This window comes from Petaurus breviceps, unplaced genomic scaffold (assembly GCF_028583685.1).
Source record: "Petaurus breviceps papuanus isolate PSGF00001 unplaced genomic scaffold, PetGlider_PUasm1.0 90667, whole genome shotgun sequence".
Classification (NCBI taxonomy): domain Eukaryota; kingdom Metazoa; phylum Chordata; class Mammalia; order Diprotodontia; family Petauridae; genus Petaurus; species Petaurus breviceps.
The window spans coordinates 386153-400259 of NW_027187302.1; the positions used below are offsets into that span (position 1 = coordinate 386153).

Here is a 14107-nt window from a genome sequence, read left to right on the forward strand (position 1 = left end):
AACAGTCAATGGTAGAGGAAAAACTAAATTTGGCAAATTACAACATTGATCATAAAAGTTCTATATGCTTAGTATACAGTATAATAGATGTAATAAATGTAAGAATGGATTTAAAAACAAAACTGAACACTGTTGTATAAAGGAAAAACTTCTAAGAGTTATCTAAAATGAAGGGATGGAATAAAATTTCTTATGTTTCAGCTGACTAAAAAATCAGAATTGCAGTCTTGATAATGGGTTAATTTTAATTAGAAAGTATTAAGAAATATGTGAATTATGTTAAAAATATAATTGGAAAAAATAGAATAATAGTTTATATATATCAACAATATAAAAACTTATTTTAAAGACAGTATTAACTGAATTGCAAAAAGAATGAGATAGCAAAACAGTAAGATACTTCAACAAACCTAAGAGAATGTGATGAATCAAGAAGAAAAATAAACAAGAACGTAAAACATTAACAGAAGGCTGAAAAAAGCAGTATTTGATGGTTATGTGGAGAGAAATAAATGCAAATAGCATGAAATTTATTTTTCATCCTAATACACATGGAATTTTATAAACATTTATGTTCTAAAACACAAAAGTATATTCAGAAAAGTGGAAAATTTTAATACAGCAGGAAAGCAACACAGTCTTTACTTGGGAATATTAACTTGGCAACTCTCTTGAGAATGGATTTGAAAGGTAGTACAAACTGCAATCTGAAGAGAGGGCCCTTATTAGTAAAACCATGGATCTCTGAAGTACTAAAAGACGTAAGGCTTCAAATCATAGTGCCAATAAGGTACTGGCAACCTTTTTGTTTTCAACAATGTAACATGGGAAAAAAATATTCCTTTTGAATTAATTATAGATCATGAAAAAACACAAAATGTGCACAATGAAAAAGATATGTCATATTAGGCCCTGTACAAGTTGGTTTGCTATTTGCTATTCCACTGTACAAGTCACTATCTGATAAACTGGTAGCTACATAAATAACCAATTTAAAGATGACCACAATATCAAATGGTAGATCCAGTAAATGGATTCAGTTCAAAGTGGCAATGAATTTCCCATGAAAATGTATTTAACTTAACAGTTATGAATTTTTTATTGACTGAACACTGGGCAGTTATAAAAAAGGCATAATTAACTCAACAAGATATATTTCAACCCCATTCAAAGCACAACTTCACTGAAGCCTAGAAATTCCTTTCCAGCATGTTATTTCACAAAAGTGATGCAATTCAGCAAGAACAACCAAAAAGTTCTTTTATGGTGTTGTTTGGAGTAATGTATGGTAAACCCAAACGTCAGACAAAAGAAGAAAACACTCAACAGAAGAAAAAACAACGGCCATTTTAAGCTATCAGTGGTGAGCCATTCAGTTAGTTCTTTTCAAGAAAGTACTAAACAATAAATAAGCCAGTGGAGCACTATTCTATTATTTAAGCACAAAGTGAAAGCTAGAGCGAAGTTTTAAAAAATCTCTCCTACTACTGCTTCTACACCTTGAGAGACTAGGATATTTAGTACTGAGTGTCTTATGCTTTCAAAAACAGTATCACTAAGAAAAATAAATCCCATATAATATGTCAGGTGAGCATAGTGACTAGGACTTTCCCTCAACTGGCAATCATAGCTGTTGTGGGGTTTCAATATGTTTTGGGGTTTTTTGGGTAAACTTTAACTTCTTTCATAATACATCTCTTTTTTCTGTGCTGGGCATTCCTCTGGGGAAACCAAGCTTTAGGGGAAAAAAGTTGAATATGGGGCTATTATGACGTAACTAGGTCATAAATATATGGTTACATTAATGCAAATCCTGAATTCCAGTCATTAGTTTTGTTGTTCAATGCCTTTTGTTTTCTTTATGCAAAATTATGAAAGAAAAAGGAGGACTTGCTTTAATCATTATTTTTGACCCTGCATCACCTCAATCCTGGTTATGTGCCTCTGCCCTCTTTACTTCAGAGACTTTCCAACAGTTCCAAATTGCTTTTCATAAGGGGTGGACACCATGAGATGATTCTGAGATCTAAGTAAAGTCTACTTATAATAGTAAGTAACTATTGCTATTGGGGGCATCACCATCCTTCCAGTCACCCAACCTCGTAACTGTAGTATTATCCTCCACTCTTCAAGGAAGCCAAATGTTGCCACTTCTACCCTTCACAACATCTCTCAGCATAGTTTCCACCACAGTTTAATACTTGGGGCAGGGACCATGCTTTTTACCCTTCTTTATATCTTTAGTGCTTCTCACAATGCCTGACACAGAGAAAGCACTTAAATTCTTGTTTGCTAACAAATTCTGATGTTGCATGATTGATGCAAGTTTACTTAAAATTAGTAGCATAAATTAATGAAGCCCTTTGTTCAAATTGAAGATATTATCAGGGCTAGAGAAAGAAGGCAAATCATTAATGCGATACATTTACAACTAGTTAGTAGGTCAAAACTCAGGACATTCTTAAGTATGTATCTCATTCTAATTTAGCATCAGAAATCATACTAATCAGATATATAAACCTATGGTTTCTTTTCAAAACTGGCATTAGAATTTCTTTTCAAAATTAGTTTTACTTGTTAAGGGATAGATTTTTCAGGAATACTGAAGTTACATAGAAGATTATTAGGGGAAATTGTCTATTACCAAGCAAAAATTGCTCGTAAAAGTTAAACATTTTAAGGCCATAAGGCAGCATTGAAATAGTAATGACTATCCTTTTTTGGCTTTTATCATGAATCAAACAAAAAAATATTTATTGAATGACTACTCTTAGAAAGGCACCATACTGGGATCTTTAGACAAACAAAGAAATAATATCATTTGTTGTAGTTCAAAGGATTTTAGACTTGGAGCCATAATGGACATTAGAGGTCACTGTGTCTAACACTCTCACTGACTTGCATAGCTAAGAAGTATGGCCGAGGAAGCATTTGAATCCAGGCCTTCCTGATTCCACATCCAGTACCCTATTTGATACATCCTGTTAACGCCTTCCTGACTCAAGGTCCAGTGACCTGTTCAGATATGCGCATACACCGTGCTAACTCTCCTTACTGCTATATAAATATTTTATCCCTTTAAAGGTAAAGAGCACCATTTCAGTAAATGAAACAAGGACCTCACATTAAAGGGGTATAGCCTAGAGTAGCCTAAAGATATCTCTCTTTACAAGGTATAGATCCATTTCAATGAAATGATTGAGATCTCCTAACCCACAAGGCAACTTTACAAAACTAAAGGATAAAAACTTTATTCTACTTTCCAAGGGACAAATTTTTAAAGGTTACTGATCAAAACTGATGATGGCTGGTATCTTTGGATATAATGATAAATCAAACAGGTAAAACTTTTTTTGTAAAAAACACTTAGGCTGGGGAGGCTAGGTGGTGCAGTAAGTAAAGCGCCCACCCTGGAGTCAGGAGGACCCGAGTTCGGTTCTGGCCTCAGACACTTAACACACACACACAAAAACTAGCCATGTGACCTTGGGCAAGTTACTTAACCTCAATTGCCCTCCAAAAGGCAAAACAAAACAAAACAAAACAAAACAAAAAAACACTTAGGCTTCCTAACACTGAGCACTGGGACAAAATCCCAGTCCATCAATAAGCATTTATTAACCACCTAATTACTATATGTCAAAAACTGTGCAAAACACTGGAGATAGGCAAAGTCCCCACTCTTAAGTAGCTTACAGTTTAATGAAGGAGAAAACATGAAAAAAACTATATATGAGCAAGATATATACAAGGTAAACAACAGATAATCAACAGAGGGAAGGAACTAGAAGGGGAACTAGACAAAGGCTCCTAGTTGAAAATGTGATTTTATCTTGAAGAAGGCCAAGGAAGCCAGCCAGCCAGGAAGTAGAGATGAAGAGGAAGAGAATTCCAAGCAAGAGAACAGCCAGAAAAAATGTAGAGTCAAAAGTTGGAGACTAGTGTCACTGAGTCACAGAGTATGTAGAGGGAATACGGTGATCCTAGAAGAAATAGGGAGCCATTGGAATAGCAGACTATTACAAACATGGGTGACAGCCAATGAAAATGCCTGAAGTTGGAAATGGAAGGAGGTCAGTGTCACTGATTTGAGGAGTATGTGGTATAAGCAGATTGGAAAAATAGGAGGGACTAGGCTATGAAAGGCTTTGAAAAGCAAACAGAAGATTTTATATTTGATTCTCTCCATCTGAATCTTAAGTCCTATGTGGGAAGGCACCACTTGTGCTTTTGCCTTGCATTCCTAGAGTTAAGTACAGCGCCTAAGTCTTATTAAATGCCTGATTGACTGACTGATGACAATCAATACTCTGAAAAGCTGAGCATAAATGTATAGGAAAATAATGGAATTTTAATGTAATACAGGTAGTAAACTTATCTTATTTGCAGTCTGGAACATACCTCAGGATCTCACTTCATTTATAATTGGAACTGCCAGGTCTTGTATAATCCTGACTGTGACTCTTAGTACATGGAGTGGTCCTTTTTGGATGCTTGCAGTAATTTTCTTTGACATAGGAACCTTGGATTTTGACTATGACAATTCTGACACTTTTACTTTTGGAATTCCTTTTGACAGGTTGATTTGTTCCATCTTTACTTTCCCCTTTAGTTCTAATAGATTTAGGAAGTTTTCATATATGATTTATTGAAATAATGAGCCCAGGCTTTGCTTTTTAACCACTAAAATATAAGAGGGTAGGGGATGATATGATTGGATCAGGATTATTATAGCTCTGGATGATACCCCTTGGATGGGGATCTATGATAGGGAGCAGACAAATACAAGAAAAGAAATAACTCATATTCTCAAGAAACTTTCTATCAGGGGAGACAATACAGACACATACACACAAGTTAAGTACATGAAGAATTAAGATAAATTAAATACAAGGTAGTTAAAAGTACTTAGGGAAGAAGGGTATGTGCAAGGGTATGTACAGCTGGGAATATCAGGAAAGACTTCATGTAGAAGGTGGCACTTGAGCTATGTCTTGAAGGAAATTCTACGTATACTTTCCTGGGGAAGTAGAGGATGATGATATGGAAGCAGCAGCATTTGAACTAGGCTTTGAGATATATCTTGTACGTATGATTTTTTAATATGATGTCTCCCCTACTACAATGTGAATTCATTGAGGGCAGCGACCATATTTTCTCTTTCTTTATCTTTATAGTAGATTAAAATAAGCAGAGAAAGACAAAACATTCCAAACATAATCAGCCACTGAGAAACTATGGAGAGCAGGAAAGTATAAGATGTGCTTTAATGTAGTCATGAACCAAAGCCTAGCCTAAGCACCATCAATGGAAAGCTATGACATGGGTAATATTATTTCTGGTCAATAAAATAGTCCAGAAGACTATTTTAAAACATTTCTTAAACATTTAAAACATATTTTAAAACACTAAAAGTTTACCAACAAGTTTCAGGCTAGGAATTTGGAGAATCAAGAAGATGAAGAAAACTGAGTTCATACTGTGTAAGCAACAGGGCTTGCTTGCTCAACTGGCTCCAGCCTCCTCCTGGTCTTTAACTGTTTGTAAACGCTTTCTGATGCCCTTGTGTAGATGCCAATAGATAAAATCCATTATAAACTGTAAAAACACTGTGGTAAGCATCTCTAAATTTTCCTGTTTCCCTGTCTCCTTAGAATAAGTCATCTAATACATATTAAATCTCACATGTCCCAAAAGGTTTTCCTTTGACAATTTGATTCATCTAGCTACCTTATCTCATTTTTCTCATAGTTAAACTTTAGAAACTTTTAGCCTATAAGGGGAATCTCTACTTTTAAAAAAATTATTTTATTCTGAAATTAATAAAACAAGCATTTCCATTATATAGCAAATAGAAAAAGGATAATTGCACATGAAACTACACATATATTATACATGACTTGCTATTCCTTTTAAATATATAAGTTATTATATAACTTTCCCCCTCTTTTTTCTTCCCTTACCTCCCCATCCTAGAGATGGCTACCATTAGACATAAACAGCTGTTTTAATAAACAGCTCTAGTTAAGTTTTGATAAATAGCTCAAGGTTTAACAAACAGCTCTAGTCTTAATATTCTGCTTCTTTCATCATGTGCATATGGGTTTTTAAGCTCCCTAAATTACATATTTCACTGAAGAGAAGGTATGAAGGGTATATAATGCAATGGATAGAATATGGGGTCTTGAGTCAGGAAGATGAGTTCAAATTCAGCCTGAGACAAGTACTAGCTGTGTGGCTCTGGGCAAGCCATTTAACCTCATGAACTCCCTAAGAAAAAATCTCCAGGGCCAGATGGATATACAAGTGAATTCTATCAAATATTTAAAGAAATTAATTCCAAAACTATATAAACTGTATGGGAAAAAGGTGGAGTCCTACCAAATTCTTTTTATGATACATAGTGCTAATACCTAAACTAGGAAGAGACAAAACAGAGAAAGAAAATTACAGACCAATCTCCCTAATGAATATAGATGTAAAAATTTTAAATAAAATATTAGCAAAGAGATTACAGCAATTTATCACAAGGATAATACACTATGACCAGGCAAAATTTATACCAGGAATGCAGCATTGATTCAAAATTAGGAAAACTATCAGCATGACTGACTATATAAATATCAAAAGTAAAAGAAATCATATGATTATTTCAATAAATGCAGAAAAAGCTTTTGACAAAATATAACACCAACTCCTATTAAAAACACTTAGAGAGGATAGGAATAAATGGAGTTTCTCTTAAAATGGTAAGTAGCATCTATCTAAAACCATCAGCATGCATTAAATGTAAGGGGGATAAGTTAGAAGCATTCCCAATAAGATTGGGGGTGAAACAAGGATGTCAATTATCACCACTGTTATTCAATACTGTAATAGAAATGTTAACTTTAGCAATAAGAGAAGAAAAATAAAGTGAAGAAATTAGAATAGGCAAAGAAGAAACAAAGCTGTCAATCTTTATAGATGATATGATGGTATACTTAAAGGATCCTAGAGAAGCAAGTAAAAAACTACTTGAAATAATAAAGAAAAGGTACAGGATATAAAATGAACCCATATAAGTCATCATCATTTCTATTTATTACTGACAAAGCCCAATAGCAAGAGATAGAAAGAAAAATTCCATTTAAAGTTACTGCAGACATCATAAAATATTTGGGAGTCTACTGCCAAGACAAACCCAGTAACTATATGAAAACAATTATAAAACACTGTTTACACAAATAAAGTTGCTCACGGGTAGCTAAGCTAATATAATAATGAGAATTCCACCTAAATTAATTTAATTACTCAGTGCCATGTCAATCAAACTATCAAAAAATTATTTTATAGAGCTAGAAAAAATAATTAACAAAATTCATCTGGAAGAACAAAAGGTCAAGAATATCATGGGAATTAACAAAAAGAGATGCAAGGGAAGGTGGCCTAGCCATACCAGATATTAAATTGTATTATAAAGCAGAAATCATCAAAACTACTTGGTACTGGCTAAGAAACAAAGTGGTGGATCAGTGGAACAGGTTAGGCACATAAGACACAGTATTCAATGACTGTATTAATCTATTGTTTAGGGGCGTCTAGGTGGCGCAGTGAGTAAAGCGCCAGCCCTAGAGTCAGGAGGACCTGAGTTCAGTTCTGGCCTCAGACACTTAACACCCACACAAAAAAAACTAGCCGTGTAACCTTGGGCAAGTTACTTAACCCCAATTGCCTTCCAAAAGGCAAAAAAAAAATCTACTATTTGACAAACCCAAAGACTCCAGCTTCTGGGATAAGAACTTATTATTTAATAAAAACTGCTAGGAAAACTGGAAAACAGTATGGAAGAAACTAGGCATAGATTAACATCTTACACTGTATACAAAGATAAAGTCAAAATGGATACACAACTTAGATATAAAGGCTGATACTCTAAGTAAACTATAAGAACAAGGAATAGTTTACCTGTCAATCCTATACTTGATTGTATGTCACTATGGGGGAGTGGGGAGAGGGGAAGGAAGGGGAGAAAACCTGAAACTCAAGGAATTGTGTAACTGAATCTTGTAAATTAAAAGTAAACAAACAAACAAATTGATAGAGACAAAAAAAAGCCTATCACTCGATTGTAGGGAGATTTCAGAGTAAATTTCTAGGCATAAAAAAAATAATATGACTCATTTTCCTGTAATGTTTGCTTTTCAACTATCCATCCATACTGGCTGTCCATTAAAATATATCTTGCATTAAAAAAAATAGTTTACCTGTCAAATTTATGGAGAAAGGAAGAACTTATGACCATACAAGAGACAGAGAACATTATAAAATATGAAACAGGTAATTCTGATTATATTAAACTGAAATGATTTTGCACAAAGTCAATGCAAACAAGATTAGAAGGGAAGCACAAAGCTGGGAAACAATTTTTCCAAGCAGTGTTTCTGATAAAGGCCTCATTTCTAAACTATATAGAGAATTGAGTCAAATTTATAAGAATACAGTCATTCCCCAACTGATGAATGGTCAAAGGATATGAACAAGCAGTTTTCAGAGGAAAAAATTAAAGCTAGTTTTAGTCAAAAATGCCCTAAATCACTACTGATTAGAGAAATGCAAATCAAAACTCTGAAGTACCACATCATATCTATCACATTGGCTAACATGACAAAAGAGGAAAATGATAAATGTTAGAGAAAATGTAGAAAAACTGGAACACTAAGGCATTGCTGGAGTTGTGAATGGATCCAACCATTCTGGAGAGCAATTAAGAACTATGCCCAAAGAGGTATAAAACTGTGCATACCCTTTGACCCAGCAATACCACCTCTAGATCTATATCCCAAAGAGATCCTGTAAATGGGAAAAAGAACCACTTGTACAAAAATATTTATAGCAGCTCTTTTTGGCAAAGAATTGGAAATTGAAGGGATGCCCATCAATTGGGGGAATGGCTGAACAAGATGTGTTATATCAATGTAATGGAATACTATTGCTGTTTAAGAAATGATGAGCAGGTGGACTTTAGAAAAACCTGGAAAACTTACATGAACTGATGCTGAGTGAAGTGAGCAGATCCAGGAGAAACAATGCAAAGTAACAGCAACACTGAGATAACTAACTTTGACAGACTTATCTCTTCTCAGCAATACAAAGATCTAAGACAAGATCTAAAGACTCATGATGGAAAATGGTATCTGTATCCAGAAAAACAACTATGAAGTCTGAATGCAGATTGAAGCATACCATTTGTTCTTTTTTTTTGTTCGTTTCTTCTTTCTCATGGATCCTTCCATTGGTTCTATTCTTCTTTACAACATGACTAATGTGAAAATGTTTAATATGAATGCATATGCAGAGCCTATATCAGAATGCACACTGTCTTGGGGAGGTGGGAAACAGAAGGAGGGGAAGAAAATTTAGAACTCAAAATCTTATGAAGTGAATGCTGAAAGAAAAAATTAATTAATTAAAAAAGAAAAAATTAATTAGAGCTGGAGAGAAGAGAAAAAAAAAGACAATGGCCAGTATCAAAAATTATTGCAAATCTAGAAACCCTTAAAGAGAGAATAATTCTGCAACATCTATAAGCAGAGACTCAAAGAAAAAATGGATTTTCATAAGGACTACTTGAATACCTAGAAGAAATAGAACAAGAGATTAAAAAAGAAAGAAATAACTGTTCTGGAGGAAAAACCTGGAGGGAGGAAAAATAGCTTAGAATAGTGTAGCAGCAAGCACCCTAGCATACCCAGGATGGCTGCTAATACAGGTTCTTAGATCTGCTTTTCTATAGGAAAGCAACTCAAAATGGGTTAACAATCTTACTTTAATCAATCAAACATCTATCATTTACCTAGTTTAGGGGGAAAAGTCAGCACCCTGAACTTCAGAAAATAAAAATAGAAGTTACAACAGAAAATAACACAATTGAACAGACAGGCTTCCAGTTGTCTGACCATTATACCCATACCTAGTTAGTTACCAGAGGGAAGCACCAACATCTGGGTTTTCAAAGGGGTGTGGGGTGGGGAAGAGTGTTCAATGGCTGTCCAGAGTTTCATCTGGCTAAATCACACAACTCTTCCCAAAGTGAGCCCCACAGCAAAACCTCACATCAGGGTATATATAACCTTCTCCTGGGTCAGAGACCATCACAGCCCTCATGACCCACTGCCCAATCACAAAGTAACAAGGTGCGGGTGTTCTTGAAGAACAAGCCTCTCACCACAGGCTCCAGTTGACCACATTCAGTCCATTATGAGGCAGAGCATATTCTCAAATCAGAGAAGATTCTCAGAGTCACCTAAGGGTATCAAAGGGCCTAGGGGCAGGGAAGATCTTCAGATTCCCATTCCCTTAACAAAGAGAATGGTAAATTTTACCCAAGAAATGAAATTCCTGAAAACTAGAGTACACCAAACAAAAATTAATGATTTCATCAGAGAGTAAGAAATATTAGATCAAAATAAAAAGATTTTTAAAATAGAGGAAAACTTAAGACATTTGATATAAAAAACAATAGACCTGGAAAACAAGTCAAGGAGAGATAATTTAGGAACCATTTTACTTCCTAAAAATCATGATTAAAAAAACAAAAGCCTGGTCACATTATTTTAAGAAATCATAAATGAAAACTTCTCAGATCTATTAGAATGAAAGGGCAAAGTAAATTTAGAAAAGGATCAACTGATTGCTTTTTGAAAGGAATCTTCAAAGGAAAAATACCCAGGAGTGTCACAGGCAAAATCCAGAGCTCCATATCAAATAAAAATACTTCAAGCATCCAAAAAAAGTCAGTTTAAGTACCAAAAAGTCATCATGAGGATCACACAAGACCCGAAGTGTCAACATTATATAAAGGGAGATCTAGAGATAGCTTTTTTTTTTTTTTGCTTTTGAGGGCAATTGGGGTTAAGTGACTTGCCCAAGGTCACATGGCTAGCTTTTGTATTAAGTGTCTGAGGACGGACTTGAACTCAGGTCCTCCTGACTCCAGGACCGGTGCTCTGCTCACTGCACCACCTAGCTGCCCCTAGAGATAGTTTTAAAACCAAGAAAAACTGACCCTGAAAAGTTGAGTATAAATATATAGGGAAATCAAACTTTAATAAGAAGACTTTGAAAATAATTTTTGATAAAAAGACCTAAGCTAAGTAGGAACTCTGAAATGGAAACACAAGTCAAGATAAACTTAATTTTTCAAACAATGGTATGTTAGGGTAAGGGAAGGAGAATTAACAAATATTTCCTACTCAATAAGATAATCCTTTTTTCAGTTCTCTGGTTTCAATCTGTCCACAGTGCCACCTCTCACATTCTTCAAAAAACCGCCTCACTCCCACCAAGAGAAATCATAATCTCACAATTCCTCCATGGACCTGGGTTGGGATATATCATTCATTCTCCTCTGACTTCTACCTTCCTCTTTGGATGTATTAAACTTTTCTTATTCTGTAATTTCTTTGCCTGGCATTCAAGGCCCTTAAGAAGCTAGTGTTACCCTGCATTTCCAGCCTTATTTCAAATTATTCTCTTCTACAATTCTATAATCCTGGGAAAACGAACAATGATTCACCTCAGAATTCCACTCTTTTCTACCTCCTTGCCTTCAATTCATGTTTATCCCTATATAGGAAATGGTCTTCTGATCCATCTTCATCTATTGAATTTCTACCTACCCTTTAAAGTTCAATGTGAATGCCACCTCCTCTAAAATTCCTTTTATATCACTCATCCACCTGCCTTTCCCCATCCTCCATATCACTTAATGACACGGCAGCCATTTCCCCTTTCCCCCAACAAAGACAACTCATGTTGCCTTCAGAGAGGCACTGCATCTTTAATGGGGAATGTAGTAGTTCTCTTCTATTCTGCCACTGTCAGAGCATCTCTGAAGCACTGTAGTAAGCTTTGGGCATTACATTCAAGAGAGTGTCATTGGAAGATTAGCTGAAGGAACAGGGGATATTTATCTTGGAGAAGAAAACTTAGAAAATGATAGTTGTCTTTAAGTTTTGAAGAGCTTAAAATATTTAAAGTATTTGTAGAATAAATATTGGAACTATTTCGTTTGACCCAGAGAACAGAAATGGAAGCAATGTACAATACAGAAGTTGCAAAGAGACAAGAAAAAGCTTACAAATAAACCATACTACATTTGGAATAACAGACCTGAGGTTAAAATTCTACTGTGTGATTAATATGACTTAAGGCAAGTCACTTAAACTCTTAGAGACTCAGTTTCCTTCCTCATATTTGATTAAATATTTCCTAAGGGTCCCTTTCAGCTCTATATCTATAATCTTATGAAGCAGAATACTTTAAAACTGGAATGAGTAGACCTGAGAGGGAGTATATGTTTTCTCTCAGCAGTCTTCAAGAAAAGGCTAGCTGATCACTTGTTAAGAATGTTGCATGGCAGATTTTTATCCAGGTATGGGTTAAACTAGATGGACTATGATGTCCTTTTACAACTTTGAAACTCTGATCCCACAATTTCTCCCCTTGAAGCATATACAGCATTTGGTTTGCAAACGTCCAAAGCACTTAATATGTAATAATACTTAAGTATTGCAGGTATCTGTCTTATCCCCCTACTCAACTAAAGGTCTATGATGGCAAAGATTAGGTGTACTTGAACTCTGTAACCACCTCTAACACCTAGAAGAGTAGAATGGTAGGCACTTAATAGATGGTGTATGAAAGACTATATTACTTAACTGAAGAAACCAATATGTAACTAAATTACTTCCATCCTCTAGTGGTTGATGTCAGTTGAGCCTGTCAATGCTATTTTGTGGAAATTAGATAAAATGACTGTATGGCAAATTAAAAAGAAAAATGGATTTGAAATCAGATAACTTGGTTTAAGACTCAATTCTGACATATCTATGTCCTTCTCTGATGCTGTTTCCTTATATTTGCACTAACTGTTTCACAAGAGAATTGTATATAAATTGGCCCCCCAAAAGAAGTTATGATCATACAACCCTCATTTGTCAAGTCTGTCCTCTATTGAAGAAAATGAATACCTATTTACCATTTCATGTTTTCTTTTCTAGCCACTTACCATAAAAGAATGGAATTATTTTCAAGTAACATATATGAGCCGTAGTTGCCCAGAAAGAGAAAAAGGGGTAACACTCCAAAACTCTCCTGAAATAAAATTTATTTTGAAAAGAGATCTAATTATTACACACACACACAGAACCAAAGTCTGCAGAATATGGGGCAGCTAACTCTTTAAAGTCATTAAAAAATGGTTTAATGGAAATATAAAATCCAAAATCTGTGTGGCTTCAAATCCCAGCTGTTCTGTCACCCATAGAAACTTTAAATAATATGTTGGCAGTTTCTGAGCAGCTGGTGGTGAAATGTCAATGTGCTGATAATGGCCGCCAACACTAAAATTCTTATATTTCTTCATGGACAGTGTATATTTAGATTTTCTAAAAATGAATGAGGAAAGAAACAATGGAAAAAAGATGTTAAAATTTTTGTTTTCCACATTCTTTCACATTCTCCATTCTGATATAAAAGAGTATTAGCATAGAGAAGTATGACTAGAATTATGCAATGAATTCCTTTGAAGACTTATGCATAGCAAAACAGAATTTACTATGTTATGAAAGTTATGAAGTTACAAAATTAATCTGACAGTAACGGTATTTATTAAAGATGTTGCTCTTTGAATTTAGAAAGTGAGATAATTATGATCTTTCCTAAACTATACTTGAGGATTGATCTGAGGATGAAAAAATAATTTAATAAGATTAGTTTTTAAAAGTTCATTTTGATAGTGCTTTTGTTGTGGTCAGGTAGAATTTGAGAAAAAAAGAGTTGTACAATTTTTTATCAAGTACTCACAACACAATAGTCAAGGGAGAAATAAGCTTTTTTAGTTTTGGGTGTTGAGAGTAGCATTGCTTATGTATGCAATTAGGTTAGGCATGGGAGAAAGAAGAAAAAAGATATTATAAGATAAAGGAGGGAGGGAGAAAAAGAAAGAAAGAAAAAGAAAAAAAGGATTTAGAGTAGAACTGACTGCCAACAATGAATTTCTTACATTTCTCCATGGCTGGAGTACATTTGGATTTTTCTAAAAATAAATTAATGGAAGGATAGG

General features: G+C 34.6%; 1 protein-coding gene across 1 annotated transcript in view; it reads right to left on the reverse strand.

The window, feature by feature from the left end:
• The window catches only part of ME1 (malic enzyme 1), a 286728-nt gene that overhangs the window by 141395 nt on the left and 131226 nt on the right, over nucleotides 1-14107 (reverse strand).